Source organism: Ranitomeya imitator, chromosome 2, assembly GCF_032444005.1.
Source record: "Ranitomeya imitator isolate aRanImi1 chromosome 2, aRanImi1.pri, whole genome shotgun sequence".
Lineage (NCBI taxonomy): Eukaryota > Metazoa > Chordata > Amphibia > Anura > Dendrobatidae > Ranitomeya > Ranitomeya imitator.
Window position 1 is genome coordinate 71,545,376 of NC_091283.1, and position 26,398 is coordinate 71,571,773.

The window sequence follows — 26,398 nt, forward strand, 5'->3', positions numbered from 1 at the left end:
TCTCAAAATGTGGAGACGCAAAAACTTTTTTGCTATAAAAAGCGTCTTTTAGTGTGTGACGGCTGCCAATCTTAAAAATCCGATATAAAAAACGCTATAAAAGTAAATCAAACCCCCCTTCATCACCCCCTTAGTTAGGCTAGGTTCACATTGCGTTAATGGGTTAACGCTAACGGACAGCGTTGCACGGCGAAAATGTCACAATTAATGCCGTGCAACGGGTCCGTTAGCACAACCATTGACAGCAATGTGATTTTCGGGTGTAGCGCATCGCTAGAGCGTGCCATTTTCGGCTCGCGCTAGCAAGGTGCCATTCTTTTGTGGCGCGCCTCAGACGCTGCTTGCAGCGTCCGCGGCGCGCCCGAGGTCCGATCCCCGATCTTCCAGACCGGGGACGTTAACGCGACCACTAAACACGACACCTAAAAAGACATTGCGTTAGCGCAATCCGCTAGTGCTAAACGGATTTCCCTAACGCAATGTGAACCTAGCCTTAGGGAAAAATAATAAAATTAAAAAAAATGTATTTATTTCCATTTTCCCATTAGGGTTAGGGTTAGGGCTAGGGTTAGGGCTAGGGTTAGGGCTGGGTTAGGGTTTGGATTACATTTACGGTTGGGATTAGGGTTGGGATTAGAATTAGGGGTGTGTCAGGGTTAGGTGTGTGGTTAGGGTTACAGTTGGGATTAGGGTTAGGGGTGCGTTTGGATTAGGGTTTCATTTATAATTGGGGGGTTTCCACTGTTTAGACACATCAGGGGCTCTCCAAACGCGACATGGCGTCCGATCTCAATTCCAGCCAATTCTGCATTGAAAAAGTAAAACAGTGCTCCTTCACTTCCGAGCTCTCCCGTGCGCCCAAACAGGGGTTTACCCCAACATATGGGGTATCATCGTACTCGAGACAAATTGGACAACAACTTTTTGGGTTCAAGTTCTCTTGTTATCCTTGGGAAAATAAAAATTTGGGGGGCTAAAAATCATTTTTGTGGGAAAAAAAAGGATTTTTTATTTTCACGGCTCTGCGTTGTAAACTGTAGTGAAACACTTGGGGGTTCAAAGTTTTCACAACACATCTAGATAAGTTCCGTGGGAGGTCTAGTTTCCAATTTGAGGTCACTTGTGGGTGGTTTCTACTGTTTGGGTACATCAGGGGCTCTGCAAATGCAACGTGACGCCTGCAGACCAATCCATCTAAGTCTGCATTCCAAATGGCGCTCCTTCCCTTCCGAGCTCTGCCATGCGCCCAAACAGTGGTTCCCCCCCACATATGGGGTATCAGTGTACTCAGGACAAATTGAACAACAACTTTTGGGGTCCAATTTATTCTGTTACCCTTGTAAAAATACAAAGCTGGGGGCTAAAAAATCATTTTTGTGAAAAAAAAAAGAATTTTTATTTTCACGGCTCTGCGTTATAAACTGTAGTGAAACACTTAGGGGTTCAAAGTTCTCACAACACATCTAGATAAGTTCCTTGGGAGGTCTAGTTTCTAATATGGGGTCACTTGTGGGGGGTTTGTACTGTTTGGGTACATCAGGGGCTCTGCAAATGCAACGTGACTCCTGCAGACCAATCCATCTAAGTCTGCATTCCAAATGGCGCTCCTTCCCTTCCGAGCTCTGCCATGCGCCCAAACAGTGGTTCCCCCCCACATATGGGGTATCAGCGTACTCAGGACAAATTGGACAACAACTTTTGGGGTCCAATTTATTATGTTACCCTTGTGAAAATACAAAACTGGGGGCTAAAAAATAATTTTTGCGAAAAAAAAAAAAATGATTTTAACGGCTCTGCGTTATAAACTGTAGTGAAACACTTGGGGGTTCAAAGCTCTCAAAACACATCTAGATAAGTTCCTTAGGGGGGTCTAGTTTCCAAAATGGTGTCACTTGTGGGGGGTTTTAATGTTTAGGCACATCAGGGGCTCTCCAAACCAACATGGCGTCCCATCTTAATTCCAGTCAATTTTGCATTGAAAAGTCAAATGGCGCTCCTTCCCTTCCGAGCTCTGCTATGCACCCAAAAAGTGGTTTACCCCCACATATGGGGTATCATCGCACTCAGGACAAATTGCACAACAACTTTTGTGGTCTAATTTCTTCTCTTACCCTTGGGAAAATAAAAAATTGGGGGCGAAAAGATCATTTTTGTGAAAAAATAAGATTTTTTATTTTTACGGCTCTGCATTATAAACTTCTGTGAAGCACTTGTTGGGTCAAAGTGCTCACCACACATCTAGATAAGTTCCTTAAGGGGTCTACTTTTCAAAATGGTGTCACTTGTGAGGGGTTCCAATGTTTAGGCACATCAGGGGCTCTCCAAACGCAACATGGCGTCCCATCTCAATTCCAGTCAATTTTGCATTGAAAAGTCAAATGGCGCTCCTTTCCTTCCGAGCTCTGCCATGCGCCCAAACAGTGGTTTACCCCCACATATGGGGTATCGTCGCACTCAGGACAAATTGCACAACAACTTTTGTGGTCTAATTTCTTCTCTTACCCTTGGGAAAATAAAAAATTGGTGGCGAAAAGATTATTTTTGTGAAAAAATATGATTTTTTATTTTTACGGCTCTGCATTATAAACTTCTGTGAAGCACTTGTTGGGTCAAAGTGCTCACCACACCTCTAGATAAGTTCCTTAAGGGGTCTACTTTCCAAAATGGTGTCACTTGTGGGGGGATTTCAATGTTTAGGCACATCAGGGGCTCTCCAAACGCAACATGGCATCCCATCTCAATTCCAGTCAATTTTGCATTGAAAAGTAAAATGGCGCTCCTTCCCTTCCGAGCTCTGCCATACGCCCAAACAATGGTTTACACCCATATATGGGGTATCAGCGTACTCAGGACAAATTGGCCAACAATTTTTGAGGTCCAATTTCTTCTTACTCTTGGGAAAATAAAAAATTTGGGGCGAAAAGATCATTTTTGTGAAAAAATATGATTTTTTATTTTTACGGCTCTGCATTATAAACTTCTGTGAAGCAATTGGTGGGTCAAAGTGGTCACCACACATCTAGATAAGTTCCTTAGGGTGTCTACTTTCCAAAATGGTGTCACTTGTGGGGGGTTTCAATGTTTAGGCACATGAGGGGCTCTCCAAACGCAACATGGCGTCCCATCTCAATTCCTGTCAATTTTGCATTTAAAAGTCAAATGGCGCTCCTTTCCTTCCGAGCTCTGCCATGCGCCCAAACAGTGGTTTACCCCCACATGTGGTGTATTGGCGTACTCAGTACAGATTGTACAACAATGTTTGGCATCCATTTTATCCTGTTACCCTTGGTAAAATAAAACAAATTGGAGCTGAAATAAATTTTGTGTGAAAAAAAGTTAAATATTCATTTTTATTTAAACATTCCAAAAATTCCTGTGAAACCCCTGAAGGGTTAATAAACTTCTTGAATGTGGTTTTGAGCACCTTGAGGGGTGCAGTTTTTAGAATGGTGTCACACTTGGGTATTTTCTATCATATAGACCCCTCAAAATGACATCAAATGAGATGTGGTCCCTAAAAAAAAATGGTGTTGTAAAAATGAGAAATTGCTGGTCAACTTTTAACCCTTATAACTCCCTAACAAAAAAAAATTTTGGTTCCAAAATTGTGCTGATGTAAAGTAGACATGTGGGAAATGTTACTTATTAAGTATTTTGAAGACACAAAAGAGAATAGTAAAACCAAAAACACTCAGTTTGAAAAAATGTTGCAGTAATCCGCAAGTGCTAGTAAAAGATGTAAAAAAACAGGGTATTTGGTTGATACGTTTTTTGCAAAAAATGTATACTAAGCTGCTCTACCAATCTTCACGGTATACCCTTATCAGAGCAGTCCTAACTAATGTATGCAATCCCTATCTGATGTATTTAAAAACCTGATCATCTGTATATAACTTGTGTGAACAGGGTTCAGAGAGGAAAAATCCATGTGTGCATACAGGGTAGAACAGCTTTTGTGCAGATAGCCCAAGAGGAGTGGTGGAACTCCCCAGTCTTGTAGACACAAGAGAACAATTATGGAAACAGGAACACATGGGCTACTTGCACAGTGAACAAGTCTGTATGATCATGTTCACACACCACCAAGAAACCTGAAGACACAAAAGAGAATAGTAAAACCAAAAACACTCAGTTTGAAAAAATGTTGCAGTAATCCACAAGTGCTAGTAAAAGATGTAAAAAACCGGGTATTATTAAGTATTTTGCGTGACATATCTCTGTGATTTAGGCCGGCGTCACACACAGCGTAAAACAATACGGTCCGTATATTACGGCCGTAATACGCTGAAAAGTCCCGAAAAAAGTGGTCGGTAGCTCCTCCGTAGGCAGGGTGTGTCAGCGTTTTTTGCGCATGGCATCCTCCGTATGTAATCCGTATGGCATCCGTACTGCGTGGCTTTCTCGCAGGCTAGCAAAACCAACATACCGCTATAGAAGTGATCCATGTGTCCCAAAAAGAAAAGAAAATATATATATACTGTCTATATATATATATATATATATATATATATATATATATGTCAGTAGACACATATATGTATATATATTCATATTTATTCCAGCGCTATACAGCTTGAAAGCCGGTAATTCAATTACCGGCTTTTTCTTTCTCCTTCCTAAAACCCGACATGATTTGAGACATGGTTTACATACAGTAAACCATGTCTTCTCTCCATTTTTTTTGCAGATTCCACACTACTAATGTCAGTAGTGTGTATCTGCAAAATTTGGCCGTTCTAGCTCTTAAAATAAAGGGTTAAATGGCGGAAAAAATTGGCGTGGGCTCCCGCGCAATTTTCTCCGCCAGAGTAGTAAAGCCAGTGACTGAGGGCAGATATTAATAGCCTGGAGAGGGTCCACGGTTATTGGCCCCCCCCTGGCTAAAAATATCTGCCCCCAGCCACCCCAGAAAAGGCACATCTGGAAGATGCGCCTATTCTGGCACTTGGCCACTACAGCAGGACGTTGTTCTTGGCAACCAGGAAAGAGAATAAATTATATACATACATACCCAAAAAATGTATCAATAGGAAAAATTAATATCTATGTGCAAAGGAGTGGTAAAATGATTTCTATGTTTTGTTTGTTTTTTTTTAAATTATTTGGAATTTAGTTTTTTTTTCGTTTAGTCATTCTAGGGTAGTGTTCCTCAAGGCTCACGTTTTTAGGATTTACTTAAGGTACTGTCACATTTAGCGACGCTGCAGCGATCTAGACAATGATGCCGATCGCTGCAGCGTCGCTGTGTGGTCGCTGGAGAGCTGTCACACAGACAGCTCTCCAGCGACCAACAATGCCGGTCCCCGGGTAACCAGGGTAAACATCGGGTTACTAAGCGCAGGGCTGCGCTTAGTAACCCGATGTTTACCCTGGTTACCAGTGCTAATGTAAAAAAAAAAAAACACTACATACTTACATTCCGGTGTCTGTCCCCCGGCGCTGTGCTTTCCTGCACTGACTGTGAGCGCCGGCTGGCCATAAAGCACAGCGGTGACGTCAACGCTGTAATCTGCTTTACGGCTGGCCGGCGCTGACAGTGCAGGGAAGCAGAACGCCGAGGGACGTGACAGACACCGGAATGTAAGTATGTAGTGTTTTTGTTTTTTTTACATTTACACTGGTAACCAGAGTAAACATCGGGTTACTAAGCGCGGCCCTGCGCTTAGTAACCCAATGCTTACCCTGGTTACCAGTGAAGACATCGCTGAATCGGCGTCACACACGCTGATTCAGCGATGTCTGCGGGAGATCCAGCGACGAAATAAAGTTCTGGAATTTCTGCTCTGACCAACGTTGTCCCAGCAGGATCCAGATCGCTGCTGCTTGTCAAACACAACGATATCACTATCCAGGACGCTGCAACGTCACCGATGGCTAGCGATATCGTTGTGAAGTTGGTCAGTGTGAAGATACCTTTAATGTTGTACAGGTGAGATCCCTTGTTCAATACTAAGAATCCTGAAAACCTAATCTGATAGTGGGAGTTGATGGCCTTGAGGATCTGTGATTGCCTGTACATTTACCTGTGATTGTTGTCACTACAATTGTAAAAATGAACAATCTCTTATAAAGCCTAGTCACAACCTTGGCTTCAAAGGTGTTCAAACATGGCAGACATGAGTGCCGTCTGAAGCCCCCCCCCAATGCAATGACCATGTTACCTTGTAGTTAGGGGGGGCTGGGCAATTGAAAGGACACTACTCCTGTTTCCAACCGCATAAATGCCATTGTCATGATTGACAAAGGCGTCTAAGGTGTTAAACTGCTGGTTCCAATCTCTCTGTGCTGTTCAGTTTATTCTGATAGACTTTCAGTCATACATGGACATTTATGTAATGATAATATATCTAGTTCTATCATTTATTGTATTTGTTATACTTTGCTGCCATCTACTGGCCGTTGCTGTGTTGCACTGTAATATTTTGTTATGTTACTTTCCCACAATACCTTTCTGTCATAGCTCCTCCTATCTTTTTCCTTCTCTTCCTGTTTTGTACTTCGTGCCATCTTGGTATACACATGTGCTGCAGAGCTGGAGAATTATTCTCTTGTTACCTCTAACCTGGAGCTTCTATTATCTCTATCTGGTGATTCTATAACAGCTCTAACCTACAGTCCTCACTCTCACCTCATCTCACCAAGGTACTGTAAATAAAACCTGTTGAATGTATCACTGCATCATCCTTCCGGATCACCACGCGCAGCTGATAAGGACTAGGAGCACAGGTTAGCGAGTAACGCTACCCGCCATTGTTTATATAGTGATTTGTGATCACATCCCTCAGACACATTTCATCCACGTATATCGGTGGCAGAATAGTAACAAGAGACCTAGTCTACAGTGTCTGTGTGCATATGCATTGTCTGCTAGCAAGTCTTAACCGTCCGCCATCTTAGCTAAAACAGGTCCCCAAAGGGCACCGTGGACCCATCTGCAAGTGAAGCACATCAGGTTCCCGACACCATAGATGCTGCAGGAGCAGAGTCCACACTTTCTGCAGAACAAGACGTACGACCCAGACGTGTAACCAAGCCGACACAAAAGGCCAGAGAGAACTTTGAGACTACTAGAGATGAGTTCCATGATAACCTAGAACATTTATGGGGCAGAGTTGATCACTATTTAGCAGCTCTTCCACGCTATCACAGTGATGCCGCAGTTTTAACCACCACATTGAAGAGTTTATCTGCCGCCTATGATCGCTACCAGAGACTGTCTGCAAAGTACATCACATTCCTGAGTAACTGTGACATGGAAGATGCCCCAGCAGAACTAACTGAAAGCAGAACTCCGCATCACTCACTTCCAAGAGGTTAGGTCTCATCGCACAACATCGACCAAAATCACAGCTCGGTCTTCCAGATCATCTCACTCCAGGAAGTCAACATTGTCCGACAAGCTACTGGAGATCCGTGCGGCTGCAGAGGAAGCTAGAGTAAAAAGCTCCTTTGCTAAGAAGGAGGCTGAAGTGGAAGTAGAAGCTCAAAGGAAATTAAAAATACTCCAAGCAGAAAAGGAAGAAGCAACAGCCCTTGCTAAACTGAAGGTCCTTGAACAAGCACTGGGACAAGATGATAATTCGGACTGTCTTATTCCAGAAGAAATGGAGGACTCAGCTGATCGCACCGCTGACTACGTGCTAAGACATCTAACATCTGCACCAGCACCACCTCCAGTTTCTAACACGGATGCGCCCGCAAGCCAAGAGATGTCGCCACCTACTGCCGACAAGGTAGCTTCCAGCACTAACTCACAATTTAGGCCATAGCCAGCAGAACCTATAGAGACTAAACCACAGTTTAACCCTTATGCCGCATCATTTTGTCCTGATTTGTCGCAGTCATATAAGCCAGAGAACTTACATCCCCTATGGATACCACAAGTTCATCCTGCAACAATGACCGGGAGATCGGACATGTCTGACTTCGCCAGATACATGATTCGTCGGGAGATAATAAACATTAGTCTCTCAAAGTTTGATGATCGTCCCGAGAATTATAGAGCCTGGAAATCCACCTTTCAAGCAGTGATCCAAAGACCTTAATCTCACCGGCAAGGAACAACTGGATTTGCTTGTTAACTGGTTAGGCCCTGAATCAGCAGAGCACATAAAGACAATAAGGGCAGTTCATGTGGACTATTCAGATGCAGGTCTTATTGCAGCCTGGGAGAGACTGGAACAAACCTACGGCAGCTCAGAAGCCATAGCATGTGCTTTATTTAAAAGACTGCAAACCTTCCCAAAGATAACTAACAAGGACAATAGAAAAGTTCAAGATCTGAGCGACCTGCTAAAGGAATTAGCAAAATTAGACCCACGTCTCTCAGGACTGAGCTACCTAGATAATGCTCATAGCGTTAATCCAATAGTGTCCAAGTTGCCACACGGTATGCAGGATAAATGGGCAGACCACGGCTTACGGTATAAAAGGCAGCATGATGTGTCCTTTCCCCCCTTTTCACATTTTTCCAGATTCATCAGTGACCAAGCTCGGAAGAAGAATGATCCCAGCTTCGACTTCACTGAACCTACTCCACCAGCATCATCATCATCTACAAGGTATGATAACATTGCCAAACGGAGAGATTCAAGGAACACAGTATCCGTGCGAAAGACTGACGTTCCACTTACTATACCTGCCTTCACTAAAACAAATAATGTTGCTCCTAAAGTCATGGACAGTAACCGTATGTGCCCTATCCACAAAAGGCCTCACCCACTTAATGAATGCCGTGGATTCAAAGCAAGGACTTTGCATGAGCGTAAAAATACCCTCAAGGAGCTTGGGATATGTTATAAGTGTTGCACCTCCTCAGACCACCTCGCTAAGGACTGTAAGGACGCCATTAAGTGCACTGAATGCAGCAGTGATAAACACGTAACAGCCATGCATCCCACGCCAGCTCCACACAACTCACAACCTTCTGCAGCATCCAACCCTGCTCAAAAGCATGGCGGGGAGCCACAAGTCCCAGACCCAACTGCAACTGCTGTTTCCTCCTCATGTACTGAGGTATGTGGAGAAGGGATTGTTCCTAAATGCTGTGCCAAGGTATGTCTGGTTAAGCTCTATCCAGAAGGAAAACCTGACAAGGCCTCCAAAATGTATGCCATAATAGACGAGCAAAGTAACCGATCTCAAGCAAGGCCCAAATTCTTTGAGATCTTCGACATAAAGGGACAAACGACTCCATACACCCTCAACACCTGCTCTGGTCATATTGATACTTCTGGCAGGAGAGCCTCTGGGTACATAGTCTCTTCAATCAAGGGAAATGTGCATATACCCTTGCCGACCCTAATTGAATGTGACCAGATACCTGATAACAGGGAGGAGATTCCCACTCCGGAAGCCGCGCTTCATCATCGCCACTTAAGGCACCTGACTAATGAAATTCCTCCTCTGGACACGAATGCTGATATTCTAACAACAGAGAACAGGCCTTATCTAGATTCATCTCACTGCAGAGAACATTAAGGAACAAGCCTGAAATGAAGGAACATTTCATAGTTTTTATGGACAAGATATTTTGCAATGATCATGCAGAGCCAGCTCCACCATTGCAAGCTGATGAAGAATGCTGGTATCTACCTTCCTTTGGAGTGTATCATCCAAGAAAGCCGAAACAAATCAGAGTGGTGTTCCATTCAAGCGCCAAACATGACGGTGTATCTCTGAATGACGTTCTCCTCACTGGTCCGAACCTCACTAATAACCTGGTGGGAGTGCTCATGAGATTCAGAAAGGAACCGGTCGCCATTACCGCCGACATTGAACAAATGTTCCATTGTTTCATCGTGCAACAAGATCACAGAAATTATCTCCGTTTTCTATGGCACCGAGACAACGACATCAACAAGGAAATGGTCGAATACTGAATGAAGGTGCACGTGTTCGGAAACAGTCCTTCTCCTGCAGTCGCTACATACGGCCTACGTAGGACCGCCTCCGATGGTGCAGCAGAGTTCGGGAAGGATGCTCAACAGTTCGTTGAAAAGGACTTCTACGTGGATGACGGTCTTAAATCCCTGCCAACAGCGGAAGAAGCCACAGATCTGCTCAAACGGACACAAGGTATGCTTTCTAAAGCTCATTTAAGATTGCATAAAATTGCCCCCAATAATGCTGTTGTCATGAAGGCCTTTCACCCTAATGATCACGCCGCAGAATTTAGGGACTTGAATCTAGGCCCAGACAATCCACCAGTACAGAGAAGCCTAGGCCTGAGGTGGAACTTGCTAAAGGACTCCTTCAGCTTTCAGGTTAGTGGTGCAGAAAAACCATTTACTAAGCGTGGGGTTCTGTCAGTGGTGAACAGTCTATATGATCCACTGGGGTTTGTCGCACCCCTGACTATACAAGGCAAGCTCCTGCTGAGACAACTCTCAGAATGCATTGAGGACTGGGATACACCACTCCCTGCTGACAAACAACTAAAGTGGAAGTCGTGGAGAGAATCTCTTTGCGCCTTGGATAAGATCCACATACCACGTTGTTACACTTCGGCATCCCTAACTACGAGTCAAAGGAGAGATTCATGTATTCGCTGATGCCTCCACTGAAGCTATTGCCGCTGTTGCTTACTTGAAGGTTGTAGACTCTAACAATGAAGCCCATGTTGGATTTCTGTTTGGAAAGGCTAAACTGGCTCCTAAACCCGAGCACACCATACCCAGACTCAAGCTCTGTGGGGCTGTACTAGCCATAGAGCTTGCAGACTTCATACAGAGCGAACTAGCTATTCACGTGGATGACACAAAATTATACACAGACAGTAAGGTAGTTCTGGGCTACATATACAACCAGACGAAACGCTTCTACGTCTATGTCAGTAACCGCGTGGAAAGGATCAGGAAATCCTCCAAACCCCAGCAATGGCAGCATGTCCCATCCCATCTTAACCCTGCGGACCTTGCTACAAGACCAGTGTCTATTGGTGCCTTCACAAGCTCTTCTTGGTTAACAGGACCAGAGTTCCTTCACGACCAATGCGAAGAGACTGCCTTTGAAGATAGCTTCAACCTTCAGGATCCAGATGTGGACCCAGAGATCCATCCTGATGTCAGCACCTTCATCACCAAATTCAAGGAGAAGGTTGGCTTGGACTGTCGGCGTTTTGATCGCTTCTCAAGATGGACAAGGCTGGTTCGTACCATTGCAAGGTTAGTACACATTGTACAATGCTATCGCAATAAGGACAGTAACACTGATTGTCACGGTTGGCATATTTGCCATAAGCCTCTCTCTGCAGAAGACATTGCTCTGAGTGAACTCATTGTGATACGCAATGTGCAGCAGAATGTTTTTCACAAGGAACTGGAATGCATATGTAAAAAACAAGACGTTCCTAAAAACAGCCCCATTGTCAACCTAAACCCAGTAATAGACGAGAGGTGTTTATTGAGATTTGGTGGTCGTTTAAACAAAGCTAAATTAGATGAGGCAGAAAAGTATCCTCTAATTATTCCTGGTCATATCACCACTCTACTAATACGACATTACCATGAAAAAATCAAACATCAAGGCAGACACTTCACTGAAGGAGCCTTAAGAGCTGCAGGCTTCTGGATTGTGGGAGCAAAGAGACCGCTTTCCCATTTAATTCATCATTGTGTTCAGTGTCGTAAAGGTACCGTCACATTTAGCGACGCTGCAGCGATCTAGACAATGATGCCGATCGCTGCAGCGTCGCTGTGTGGTCGCTGGAGAGCTGTCACACAGACAGCTCTCCAGCGACCAACGATGCCGAAGTCCCCTGGTAACCAGGGTAAACATCGGGTTACTAAGCGCAGGGCCGCGCTTAGTAACCCGATGTTTACCCTGGTTACCAGTGTAAATGTAAAAAAAAAAAAACACTACATACTTACATTCCGGTGTCTGTCGTGTCCCCCGGCGCTCTGCTTCCCTGCACTGTGTAAGCGCCGGCCGTAAAGCAGAGCGGTGACGTCACTGCTGTGCTCTGCTTTATGGCCAGCCGGCTCTATATCAGAGATTATCTTACTTATACCGATTCAGCGATGTCTGCGGGAGATCCAGCGACTAAATAAAGTTCTGGCCTTTCTGCTCCGACCAATGATGTCACAGCAGGATCCAGATCGCTGCTGCGTGTCAAACACAACGATATCGCTATCCAGGACGCTGCAACGTCACGGATCGGTATCGTTATCGTTACAAAGTCGCTCAGTGTGAAGGTACCTTAAGACAAGAGGAAAACTGCAACAACAACAGATGTCTGATTTGCCTGCTGATAGGTAAATGGAGGCTCTGTGCTTGTCCTATGTTGGCTTAGATGTTTTTGGCCCATGGGCAGTCGCTGCACGTCGGACCAGAGGCGGGCATGCGGAAAGTAAATGTTGGGCAGTGTTGTTCACGTGCATGAGTGTACGAGCAATACATATAGAAGTGATAGAGTCAATGGATTCCTCCAGTTTCATCAATGCCCCAAGACGATTCGTCTCCATCAGAGGACCAGTAAAACAATTAAGATCTGATTGTGGAACAAACTTTGTAGGTGCCTGTCGAGAACTACAACTGAATTCAACACCAGTCCAGAACTTCTTGACAACCAATGGCTGTTCCTGGGTCTTCAATCCTCCTCATGCTTCCCATATGGGCGGATCATGGGAATGAATGATAGGCATTACTCGTCGGATACTGGAATCTATGCTGATGGACTCAAATCTTTCAAGACTCACTCACGAGACCTTGACCACTTTCTTAGCAGAAGTCTCTGCTATAGTAAACTCGACTTCTTGTACCCATATCTACGGATCCAGAATCTCCTACAATTCTCACTCCGGCAACTCTCCTCACCCAGAAACTTGGAACTGTTCCTAACCCGCCTGAAGACTCTGTGTCCGGTAACAAATATCAGAAACGGTGGAAAAATGTGCAGCATCTGGCTAATTGTTTCTGGAATAGATGGAAGAGGGAGTACCTGACACTTCTCCAAAAACGAAGAAAATGGCAACAAGTAAAACCAAATTTACAAGTAGGAGATATTATCCTCATAAAAGACCAGAAGGAGGAAAGAAACGCATGGCCTCTGGGACTTATATCTAAAACCTTTCCAAGTGACGATGGCAAGGTAGAAGTGACAGTTACTAAGCAAGGTGACCCCAAATCTTTCATTAGGCCTATATCAGAGATTATCTTACTTACACCGGTTGAGGAATGAATATCCATCCAATCAGTAGGAACTCTTTAAAGGAACTTCAACCTTTGGATTACAAATGGGTTGGAGACAGTTTGGCCTAGCGCGGCTACTTCAATCCGAAGATGGGTTGTCCGTTGGATTACTTCAAGAACTCGTCATAGACATTCGTCTATCTTGTTATACAATATGTTATTGTTGCATTGCATGCGTTGTTTTTATCTTACAGGTTGAGGTATCCTTCCATGTACTTCCGGTAAACACTTCCAATTCGAGACTGTTGGTATAGTGAAATCCGAGGATTTCAGATGTGGAGTGTGCTGTTCAGTTTATTCTGATAGACTTTCAGTCATACATGGACATTTATGTAATGATAATATATCTAATTCTATCATTTATTGTATTTGTTATACTTTGCTGCCATCTACTGGCGTTGCTGTATTACACTGTAATATTTTGTTATGGTACTTTCCCACAATACCTTTCTGTCATAGCTCCTCCTATCTTTTTCCTTCTCTTACTGTTTTGTACTTCGTGCCATCTTTTAATACACATGTGCTGCAGAGCTGGAGAATTATTCTCTTGTTACCTCTAACCTGGAGCTTCTATTATCTCTATCTGGTGATTCTATAACAGTTCTAACCTACAGTCCTCACTCTCACCTCATCTCACCAAGGTACTGTAAATAAAACCTGTTGAATGTATCACTGCTAGTGTTGAGCATTCCGATACCGCAAGTATCGGGTATCGGCCGATATTTGCGGTATCGGAATTCCGATACTGAATTCCGATACTTCCCGCGTATCGGATACCGGAATCGGAAGTTCCCAGAATTCAAATTGAACGCAGCAGCCAATGAGGAATGAATGAAAGTGTGGGCACATCCTGTTTAGCATGGTGGGCATGTAAGTACTGGCAAGGCTTGGATTGGCTGCTGAAATGATGTCACTCTGCACTATAAAAAAGCGCTGCCGCCATTTTGCGCTCACTCTGCTGTGATTTCAGTTAGGGACAGGACGCTGTGTTCTAACTGAGGGCCAGTTGAGCTAGCTAATTGCTTTATTTTCCTTTCCAAAGGCTAATTTAGCAAAACGCTGTGTGTTCTTCACTGTTCACCTTGCTCTTGCCTTGCAGCGCTGTTTTAACAGCGTTCTGCAAGGTCTCTGTGTGTGTGTGTGTGCAGCTCACTCTGTAGTCTGTGTGCAGCCATATACCCGGTTGTATTCAGCTCAGGGGGGGTTCACACTGCCTCACACAGTTGTTCTTTTTTGCTCTTAGTGCAGCCTGCTGCACATTTTTTCTCAAATTTCCTATTAGTGTTTTTCCACCAGTCTCCAGCTCTATTGTGGAAAAACACTACATAGGATAACCTAGAGGGGGGTTTTTGGGCCTTGCAGCGCCGTTTACGGCTGTCTGCACGGTCTCCGTGTGAGCCCAGCTCGCCCTGTAGTCTGTGTGCAGCCATAGCCGGTTGGATTCAGCTCAGGGTTCGTTACTGGCTCATACCTTGAGAAAAATTTTCCTTTTTTTCAAATAGTGCAGCCTGTTTAAAATTTGAAAAAAAAAATTCCTATTAGTGTCTTTCCACTCGTATCCAGCTAAATAGTGGAAAAACACTATATAGGATAACCTAGAGGAGGGTTTTTTGGCCTTGCAGCGCCGTTTACGGCTGTCTGCACGGTCTCCGTGTGAGCCCAGCTCGCCCTGTAGTCTGTGTGCAGCCATAGCCGGTTGGATTCAGCTCAGGGTTCGTTACTGGCTCATACCTTGAGAAAAATTTTCCTTTTTTTCAAATAGTGCAGCCTGTTTAAAATTTGAAAAAAAAAATTCCTATTAGTGTCTTTCCACTCGTATCCAGCTAAATAGTGGAAAAACACTATATAGGATAACCTAGAGGAGGGTTTTTTGGCCTTGCAGCGCCGTTTACGGCTGTCTGCACGGTCTCCGTGTGAGCCCAGCTCGCCCTGTAGTCTGTGTGCAGCCATAGCCGGTTGGATTCAGCTCAGGGTTCGTTACTGGCTCATACCTTGAGAAAAATTTTCCTTTTTTTCAAATAGTGCAGCCTGTTTAAAATTTGAAAAAAAAAATTCCTATTAGTGTCTTTCCACTCGTATCCAGCTAAATAGTGGAAAAACACTATATAGGATAACCTAGAGGAGGGTTTTTTGGCCTTGCAGCGCCGTTTACGGCTGTCTGCACGGTCTCCGTGTGAGCCCAGCTCGCCCTGTAGTCTGTGTGCAGCCATAGCCGGTTGGATTCAGCTCAGGGTGCGTTACTGCCTCATACCTTGAAAAACAATTTCCTTTTTTTCAAATAGTGCAGCCAGTTTAAAATTTGAAAAAAAAAATTCCTATTAGTGTCTTTCCACTTGTATCCAGCTAAATAGTGGAAAAACACTATATAGGATAACCTAGAGGAGGGTTTCTTGGCCTTGCAGCGCCGTTTACGGCTGTCTGCACGGTCTCCGTGTGATTTAAACTAGCTCTGTAGCCCGATCTGCACCAAAAAAAAGGTTAAGTTCACCAAACACAACTTACACTTGTGTAGGCCACATTTGAAAAATAATAAAGTTTAGTCCACAATTTACAACATTAGTGTTTCTTACACCTGTTAGGAGGAGCATTACAGGAATAAGCACACTAAGGCCTTAGTACTTTTCTGCTTATCTTTATCTGTCAACCAAGATGAAGAGGGCAGGGAGTAAGGCACGTGGGCGTGGGCGCGGAGCAGGGAGAGGAGCAGGGAGAGGACGTGGTGATTCTGTGCCTGCTGCGGGCGCCGGTGACTCGTCGTCACTCAGTTTCAGCAGGGAACAGTCCTTCATGCGCAGCTTTGTCGGAGAGCGCCGTGCACCGCTGCTGCGTGAAGACCAAATTGAAGCCGTTGTCGGGTGGATGGCAGCTAACGCCTCGGCATCGACTTCAGTTAGTGCCACATCCTCTCAGGCACAGAGCACTGGAGAGCAGCCATCTGTCTCTTCACCACCTGCCAAATTGGCCAGGCAGTCAGAGAGCCCAGGACAGGAGCCGTCTCTACTTCTGTTCTCTGAATCTCTTGGCTTGGAAACAGGGGGCCAGCCAAGCAGCATTGGAGAAATGGAAGAAGAGGCAGTGTGCAGTGATGCCCAACACCTTTTTCTCTCTGACTCTGAAGAGGCAGGTGGGCCAGTGCCTCCGGTGACCACAGCGCAGTACGCATCTGATGATGAAACTCAGGTGCCGCTTTCTCGTGCGTACTGTGCTGCTGAGACTACCCAGGAGGAGCAGTTGGTGGCAGAGGGTAGTGGAGATGATGAGGTCCTTGACCCATCGTGGCGTGAGGAACAGGAAGGTGGTGGGAGCAGCTCAGAGGAAGAGCTTCCTCTTACGGGCCAAAGAGGGAGAGGGAGGGGGAAGACTGCGGAGCCTGTAGCCTCCACTTTGGCACCCGTTAGGAGCCTGTCTCTTTCCAAAGCCAAAAAGGGCGCTCCCAAGACTTGCAGTGCCTGGTCCTTTTTTGACACAGTTGCAGATGACATTTGTTTTGTCAAATGCAAGCTGTGTCATCATAAAGTAAAAAGAGGGAAAAATGTCAGCAACCTCAATACCACAAATATGTGGAAACATGTGCGGACCAGGCACGCGGTGGAGTTACAGAAACACACTGAAGATGTAGGCCAACCAACAGCGGCAGCTACCACCTCTTCAGCTCGTGTTGCCTCTTCCTCCAGCTCACGCACAGCTGGTTTGGCTTCCTCCCAGAGACCTTGTGTAATTCCACCCACAGCACCACCTTCCCAGTCATCCTCACACTCCCAGTCTACTCTACAGCCATCGGTAGTACAGGCATGGGAGAAAAGGCGGGCATTCTCGGCCAACCACCCCCGAGCACAGGCTCTGAATGCAGGCATTGCCAAACTGTTGTCCCTGGAAATGCTCTCGTTCAGGCTGGTGGAGACTGACAGCTTCCGTGACTTGATGGCATTGGCAGTCCCACAGTACAAGGTGCCCAGCCGCTTTTACTTCAGCAGGCAGGCTGTCCCTGCCCTGCACAGGCATGTTGAGGCAAACATAAAACATGCGCTACTGAACGCCGTCAGTAGCAAGGTCCACCTCACCACCGATGCGTGGACCAGTCAGCATGGACAGGGGCGATATGTTTCCCTCACTGCCCATTGGGTTAATGTTGTTGAGCCAGGTACAGATCGTGCGAGTGGCGCAGGACGTGTCCTGCCCACTCCAAGGATTGCAGGAATCCAGTCTGTACGCATCGACTCCTCCTCTTACACCAGTTCCTCTGATTCCTCTCTGCAGGATCCGTCACAGTCCACCCCCACATGGACCCGTGAACGTTTACCTATGACCGACATGAGCACAGCCGTGGCCAAACGTCAGCAGGCCGTCTTGAAACTAGTTTCATTGGGGCATCGAAGCCACACAGCGCAGGAGCTCTGGAATGCCATAAAGCAGGAGAGCGATGTGTGGTTACTGCCAGCGAATCTCCAGCCAGGCATGGTAGTGTGTGACAATGGCCGAAATCTGGTGGCAGCTTTGGCCCTTGGCAACCTCACTCACATCCCATGTCTGGCACATGTGCTCAATTTGGTTGTGCAGAGTTTTCTGAGGGACTATCCGGATCTTGATGCCCTGCTGCACAAGGTCCGCCTAGAGTGTGCTCACTTGCGGCGTTCCAGCTTGGCCAGATCCCGCATTGCTGCTCTGCAGCGCCGATTCCGCCTTCCGGAACACCGCATCATATGTGACCTACCTACCCGGTGGAATTCCACGTTACATATGTTGGAGCGGTTGTGTGAGCAGCAGCAAGCAGTTATGGAGTACCAGCTGCATCAGGCGCAAAGAAGTCGCAGTCAGCGCCGATCAGACTTCACAACCACAGAGTGGGCCACTATGAAGGACGTCTGCCAGGTTTTGCGTCCTTTTGATTATTCCACGCGGATGGCAAGTGCAGATGATGCACTAGTCAGCATGACTGTCCCCCTTATCTGCCTGCTTCAGCAAACTTTGCAAGGGTTAAGGGATGATGTGGTGGAAGAGGTGGAGGATGAGGAGTCACCTTTTCCATCAGCTTCTGGAGAGTCAGCGCCACGTGGTTCCTCACAAAGGGGTACGCAGGGGCCAATTTGTGAGGAGGATGAGGAGGAGTCAATGGAGGAGGAAGAGCTCTGTCCAGAGGAGGGAGCGACACAATTGTCCAGTGGTCAGTGTGTACAGCGAGGGTGGGGTGATGACGAGCGGGCAGAGATCATGTCTCAAGCAGGGGACAGCGTTTCTGGGCCGGTTGGCACTCTGCAGCACATGGTGGATTTCATGCTGCAGTGCCTGAGAAACGACCGCCGCATCGACCACATTCTCAACATGCCTGATTATTGGGTGTTCACCCTCCTCGATCCTCGCTACCGGGACAACGTCCAAAACCTCATCCCTGCGTTGACCCGGGAGCGTAAATTGCGGGAGTACCACGACACACTGGTGAATTCCATCATCTTCTCCTGTCCAACTGAGAGGAGTGCTGCTAGTGCTTTACAAAGCAGCTCAGTGCGTCGAGGCAGTGGGGGAGGCTCTGCCCAAAGAGGGAGCAGAAGCAGTGCCTCTGCCCAAGGCAAGCCCAGTATGGCACAACTCTGGCACACTTTTGTGTGCCCGCCCCAAATGTCTACACCATCACCGGCGGCTCCAGTCAGCAGGAGGCAACGGTTCCGTCAGATGGTGACAGACTACATGGCTTGCCCTCTTACTGTACTCCCAGACGGCTCTTCCCCGTTCAAGTTTTGGGTCTCTAAGCTGGATACATGGCCAGAGCTAAGCCAGTATGCATTGGAGGTGCTGGCTTGCCCTGCGGCTAGTGTCTTATCGGAACGTGTCTTTAGTGCCGCAGGTGGTGTACTAACAGACCGTCGCATGCGACTATCCTCCGATAACGTTGACCGGCTTACTTTCCTGAAAATGAACCAGGCCTGGATCTCGCAGGAATTTGCCACTCCTCTGCCTGATTAAGTAATTGGGTGTCATCCAGGTCTCCTGCTGTGTTCATCTTTCTACCACCTGAACTGCTATTCCTGGGCTCCAACACCGCCAGTTGCGGCTCAGAAGTGCAGGCTGCACAGTAAAAACATACGACCCAGTGTTATTGGGTTTCAGTAACGTCAGCTGATCCCCAGCTGTGTAGCCGGCAATGTGTCCTGCGACCGCCACGCTGGCACAACAACCTAAATGTAAGGGAACCTGTCCCCCCCCCCCCCCCGTCGTTTGTTACTGAAAGAGCCATCTTGTGCAGCAGTAATGCTGCACAAGGAAAAGGTAGCTCTTTTTTTTTAGCTCTTTGCACACGCAGAACTTAACACTTATAAAATGTGTTCACTGATACCGTTATACCGTCCCGGAGCTGGGACTTTCCTTCGTAATGTGACGCAGCACAGCCGTCATTCCTACCCCCTTGGTGCCATGCGCTGCCTCCTCAGCGTTGTTTTAAGCTGTCACGGAGCCTGCGCTGTTCTGTTATCCCTTGGGCATGCCCTATTTGCGCTGCCTGTCTTCTGACATAATTTGGTGTCAGGCTGGCTGCGCCTGTGCGGCCGCGGTGCCCGAGATCCCGCCTCGCAGTGTCTTCTGATTGAGTCACACTGCGGGCCTGGGATCCATGGGCATGCGCAGTGCATATCTTCCCCTCGGGCTCTCGCTCATTTCCCTCCGCCTTCTTTAGACTGTGCGCCGTCAGCTGATCCCTAGCATGCCACGGCCGTGACACCGCACAGTCTGAAGAAGAGGGAAGGAGGGGAGTGAGAGTCGAGGTTATGCACTGTGCATGCCCATGGTTCCAAGGCCCGCAGTGGGATTACGTTAGATGAGACTGCGAGGTGGGATCTGGAGCAGCGTGGACGCACAGGCACTGACAGCCTGACACCAAATTATGTCAGAAGACAGGCAGCGCTAATTGGGCATGGCCAAGGGCTAACAGAACAGCGCAGGCTCCGTGGCAGCTTAAAACAACGCTGAGGAGGCAGCGCACGGCATCAAGGGGATAGGAATGACAGCTGTGCTGTGTCCCATTACGAAGGAAATTCGCACCTCCGGAACGGTTTAACGGTATAAAGGGACACATTTTTAGTGTTTACTTCGGTGTTTGCAAGGAGCATAATTAAAAGAGCAACCTTTTCCTTTTGCATCCTTAGTGCTGCACAACATGGCTCTTTCAGCTACAAACGTCTTGGGGGGGGGGGGGGTTAAAGGTTTCCTTTCAACTTGCTCCAATCAGGCTTCGGCCTACACTCTGTTCCTCTGCTCCTCCTGCTGTCCCTGGGCTCTAACACCGCCAGTTGGTGCCTGGAAGTGCTGTGTGCACAGTCAACAGTCGCTCCTCTGTTATTGGGGTTCAGTAACGTCAGCTGATCCCCAGCTGTGTGTGCGGCAATACCTCCAATCTGCTCCTCCTGCTGTCCCTGGGCTCTAACACCGCCAGTTGGTGCCTGGAAGTGCTGTGTGCACAGTCAACAGTCGCTCCTCTGTTATTGGGGTTCAGTAACGTCAGCTGATCCCCAGCTGTGTATCCGGCAACGTGTCATGCGACCGCCACGCTGGCACAACTAAAATGTAAGGGGACCTGTCCCCCCCCCCCCCCCTAGGCGTTTGTTACTGAAAGAGCCACCATGTGCAGCACTAATACTGCACAAGGGAAAGGTCGCTCTTGAAATTATGCTCCTTGCAAACGCTGAACTACACACTCATGTAATGTGTCCCCTCACACCGTCCAACCGTCCCGGAGGTGGGACTTTCCTTTGTAATGTGACACAGCACAGCCGTCATTGCTACCCCCTTGGCACCGTGCGCTGCCTCCTTAGCGTTGTTTGATTCCGTCATGGACCCTGCGCTGTTATGTTATCCCTTGGCCATGCACAGTTTGCGCTGCCCGTCCTCTGACATCATTTGTTGTCGTCCTGGCTGCGCCTGTGCGTCCACGCTGCCCGAAATCACACCTCGCAGTGTCGTCTAATGTGATCCCACAGTGGGCCTGGTATCCATGGCCATGCGCAGTGCATATACTAGCCTCTCACTCCCCTTCTTCACGCTTCTTCAGACTAGGCGGCGTCAGCTGATCCCTAATAGCATGCCAAGGCCGTGACGCCGCACAGTCTGAAGAAGCAGGAAGGAGGTGAGTGAGAGGCGATGATATGCACTGCGCATGCCCATGGATCCCTGGCCCGCAGTGGGACTACATTAGATGACACTGCAAGGTTGGATCTCGGGCAGCTTGGACGCACAGGCACTGCCAGCCTGACACCTACATGATGTCAGAAGACGGGCACCGCTAACTGTGCATGGCCAAGGGATAACATTACAGTGCGGGCTCCGTGACAGAACCAAACAACGTTGAGGAGGTGGTGCCCGGCACCAAGGGGGTTGGAATGACGGCTGTGCTGTGTCACATTACAAAGGAAAGTCCCACTTCCGGGATGGTTTGACGGTGTGAGGGGACACATTATATGAGTGTGTACTTCAGCGTTTGCAAGGAGCATAATTTTCGGAGCCACCATTTTCCATGTGCAGTATTACTGCTGTACAAGATGGCTCTTTCAGCAACAAATGCCTGGGGGGGGGGGTTAAAGGTTCCCTTTCAACTTGCTCCACTGCAGGCTTCGGCCTACACTCTGCTCCTCTTTGATTCCCTGGGTTTCAACACTGTCAGTTGCCACCTGGAAGTGTTGTCTACACAGAAAAAAACACTAGGTGATGTGTCAGTGGGGTTCAGCACCGCCAGCTGTTCCCCTGCTGTGTAGTCGGCAACGTGTCCAGCACAAGCCACGCTGGCACAACAGAACAAAAGCTGCCACCAGTGCAGGCTTCGGCCTACACTCTGCTCCTCTCCTCCTCCTGCTGACCCTGGGCTCAAACACCGCTAGTTTTTGCCCGGAAGTGCTAGCTGCACAGAGAAAAACACCAGCCAATGTGTTAGTGGGGTTCAGCAACGCCAGCTGTTCCCCTGCTGTGTAGCCGGCAACGTGACCTGCAAACGCCATGCAGGCACAGGAACTGAAATTAAAAGGGAACCTGGCCCCACCCCCCCAGGTGTTTCTATGTATAACAGCCACCTAGTACAGCAGTACTGCTGCATTTGTACAAGGTGGCTGACTTTTTCTCCTTGCCCACGTGGAACTCAACACGTACAAAATGTGTCTCATTGAGACCATTCCACTGTCCCTGAGGTGTGACTTTCCTTTGTAATGATACGCAGCACCCCCCTTGGTAGCGTTTCCCGTCTTTTGTCATCATGGTTAGCTGGCTGCGCCTGTGCATCCGCCCTGCTAGAAACAACGCCCCTCGTTGTCATATTTATTTTGTCAGCGAGGGTGTGGTTTATGGGCACGAGCAGTGCATATGTTCGCCTGTCTTAACTCATCTCCTTCCGCCTTCTTCAGACTGTGCGGCCTCCTGGCCGTGGTAGGCGATAAGGGATCAGCTGAGGCCGCCCAGTCTGGAGCCGGTGTAAGGACATGTGTAAGCGGCAAACCTATTTACTGCACAAGGCCACGAATCCCAGCCACGTAGTGTGATTGTTTGAAAACACACTGTGGGTCTGGGATTCATGTCCATCGCTAACCGCAACGGCCGACATGAAATGAGGTCAGAAGACAGGAAGCGCTCACAGCGCATGGCCAAGGGATCACAATAGCGCAGACTCCTGTACAGCAAATAACAACGCTCAGGAATCTGCGCCCAGTACCTAGGTGCAAATTTTGACACCTGTGCTGCGTCTCGTTAAAAAGACAAGTCACGCCTCCACAACTGTTTGACAGTATAATGGGCTAAATAGTGTACGTGTTTTAGTCAGCGTGTGCAAGGAGCAAAACAAATAGAGCAACCTTTTACTTGTGCAGCATTAATGCTGCACAAGGTGTGGCTCTTGTACCTTGCAACACCTGAGGGGGGGGTTAAAGGTAACCTTTGAAATTGGTTCAACTAGGCTTCGGCCTACACTCTGCTCCTCTCCTCCTCCTGCTGACCCTGGGCTCAAACAACGCCAGTTTCTGCCCGGACATGCTAGCTGCACAGAGAAAAACACCAGCCAATGTGTTAGTGGGGTTCAGCACCGCCTGCTGTTCCCCCGCTGTGTAGCCGGCATCGTGTCCAGCACAAGCCACGCTGGCACAACCGACCAAAAGCTGCCACCAGTGCAGGCTTCGGCCTACACTTTGCTCCTCTCCTCCTCCTCCTGCTGACCCTGGGCTCTAACACCGCTAGTTTTTGCCCGGACATGCAATCTGCACAGAGAAAAACACCAGTCAATGTGTCAGTGGGGTTCAGCAACGCCAGCTGTTCCCCTGCTGTGTAGCTTGCAACGTGACCTGCAAACGCCACGCAGGCACATGAACTGAAATTGAAGGGAGCCTGCCCCCCACCCACAGGTGTTTCTATGTATATCAGCCACCTTGTACAGCAGTACTGCTGCATTTGTACGAGGTGGCTGACTTTTTCTCCTTGCCCACGTGGAACTCAACACGTACAAAATGTGTCTCATTAGAGACCATTACAATGTCCCTGAGGTGTGACTTTCCTTTGTAATGACACGCAGCACCACCCTTGTTAGCGCTGCCCGTCTTTTGACATCATTGGTTAGCTGGCTGCGCCTGTGCATCTCCCCTGCTCGAAACAACGGCCCTCGGTGTCTTATTTTTTTGGACAGCGAGGGTGTGATTGATGGGCATGTGCAGTGCATATGTTTGCCTGTGTTCACTCATCTCCTTCCGCCTTCTTCAGACTGGGTGTCCTCATGGCCGCGGCAGGCGATAAGGGATCAGATGAGGCCGCCCAGTCTGAAGCAGGTGTAAGGACATGTGTGAGCGGCAAACATATTTAGTGCACCAGGGCACGAATCCCAGCACCGCAGTGTGATTTTTTAAAAACACACTGTGGGTCTGGGATTCATGTCCATCGCTAACCGCAACGGCCGACATGAAATGAGGTCAGAAGACAGGAAGCGCTCACAGCGCATGGCCAAGGGATCACAATAGCGCAGACTCCTGTACAGCAAATAACAACGCTCAGGAATCTGCGCCCAGTACCTAGGTGCAAATTTTGACACCTGTGCTGCGTCTCGTTAAAAAGACAAGTCACGCCTCCACAACTGTTTGACAGTATAATGGGCTAAATAGTGTACGTGTTTTAGTCAGCGTGTGCAAGGAGCAAAACAAATAGAGCAACCTTTTACTTGTGCAGCATTAATGCTGCACAAGGTGTGGCTCTTGTACCTTGCAACACCTGAGGGGGGGGTTAAAGGTAACCTTTGAAATTGGTTCAACTAGGCTTCGGCCTACACTCTGCTCCTCTACTCCTCCTGCTGACCCTGGGCTCAAACACCGCTAGTTTTTGCCCGGAAATGCTAGCTGCACAGAGAAAAACACCAGCCAATGTGTTAGTGGGGTTCAGCACCGCCAGCTGTTCCCCTGCTGTGTAGTCGGCAACGTGTCCAGCACAAGCCACGCTGGCACAACCGACCAAAAGCTGCCACCAGTGCAGGCTTCGGCCTACACTTTGCTCCTCTCCTCCTCCTGCTGACCCTGGGCTCAAACAACGCCAGTTTCTGCCCGGACATGCTAGCTGCACAGAGAAAAACACCAGCCAATGTGTTAGTGGGGTTCAGCACCGCCTGCTGTTCCCCCGCTGTGTAGCCGGCATCGTGTCCAGCACAAGCCACGCTGGCACAACCGACCAAAAGCTGCCACCAGTGCAGGCTTCGGCCTACACTTTGCTCCTCTCCTCCTCCTGCTGACCCTGGGCTCAAACAACGCCAGTTTCTGCCCGGACATGCTAGCTGCACAGAGAAAAACACCAGCCAATGTGTTAGTGGGGTTCAGCAACGCCAGCTGTTCCCCTGCTGTGTAGCTTGCAACGTGACCTGCAAACGCCACGCAGGCACATGAACTGAAATTGAAGGGAGCCTGCCCCCCACCCACAGGTGTTTCTATGTATATCAGCCACCTTGTACAGCAGTACTGCTGCATTTGTACGAGGTGGCTGACTTTTTCTCCTTGCCCACGTGGAACTCAACACGTACAAAATGTGTCTCATTAGAGACCATTACAATGTCCCTGAGGTGTGACTTTCCTTTGTAATGACACGCAGCACCACCCTTGTTAGCGCTGCCCGTCTTTTGACATCATTGGTTAGCTGGCTGCGCCTGTGCATCTCCCCTGCTCGAAACAACGGCCCTCGGTGTCTTATTTTTTTGGACAGCGAGGGTGTGATTGATGGGCATGTGCAGTGCATATGTTTGCCTGTGTTCACTCATCTCCTTCCGCCTTCTTCAGACTGGGTGTCCTCATGGCCGCGGCAGGCGATAAGGGATCAGATGAGGCCGCCCAGTCTGAAGCAGGTGTAAGGACATGTGTGAGCGGCAAACATATTTAGTGCACCAGGGCACGAATCCCAGCACCGCAGTGTGATTTTTTAAAAACACACTGTGGGTCTGGGATTCATGTCCATCGCTAACCGCAACGGCCGACATGAAATGAGGTCAGAAGACAGGAAGCGCTCACAGCGCATGGCCAAGGGATCACAATAGCGCAGACTCCTGTACAGCAAATAACAACGCTCAGGAATCTGCGCCCAGTACCTAGGTGCAAATTTTGACACCTGTGCTGCGTCTCGTTAAAAAGACAAGTCACGCCTCCACAACTGTTTGACAGTATAATGGGCTAAATAGTGTACGTGTTTTAGTCAGCGTGTGCAAGGAGCAAAACAAATAGAGCAACCTTTTACTTGTGCAGCATTAATGCTGCACAAGGTGTGGCTCTTGTACCTTGCAACACCTGAGGGGGGGGTTAAAGGTAACCTTTGAAATTGGTTCAACTAGGCTTCGGCCTACACTCTGCTCCTCTACTCCTCCTGCTGACCCTGGGCTCAAACACCGCTAGTTTTTGCCCGGAAATGCTAGCTGCACAGAGAAAAACACCAGCCAATGTGTTAGTGGGGTTCAGCACCGCCAGCTGTTCCCCTGCTGTGTAGTCGGCAACGTGTCCAGCACAAGCCACGCTGGCACAACCGACCAAAAGCTGCCACCAGTGCAGGCTTCGGCCTACACTTTGCTCCTCTCCTCCTCCTGCTGACCCTGGGCTCAAACAACGCCAGTTTCTGCCCGGACATGCTAGCTGCACAGAGAAAAACACCAGCCAATGTGTTAGTGGGGTTCAGCACCGCCTGCTGTTCCCCCGCTGTGTAGCCGGCATCGTGTCCAGCACAAGCCACGCTGGCA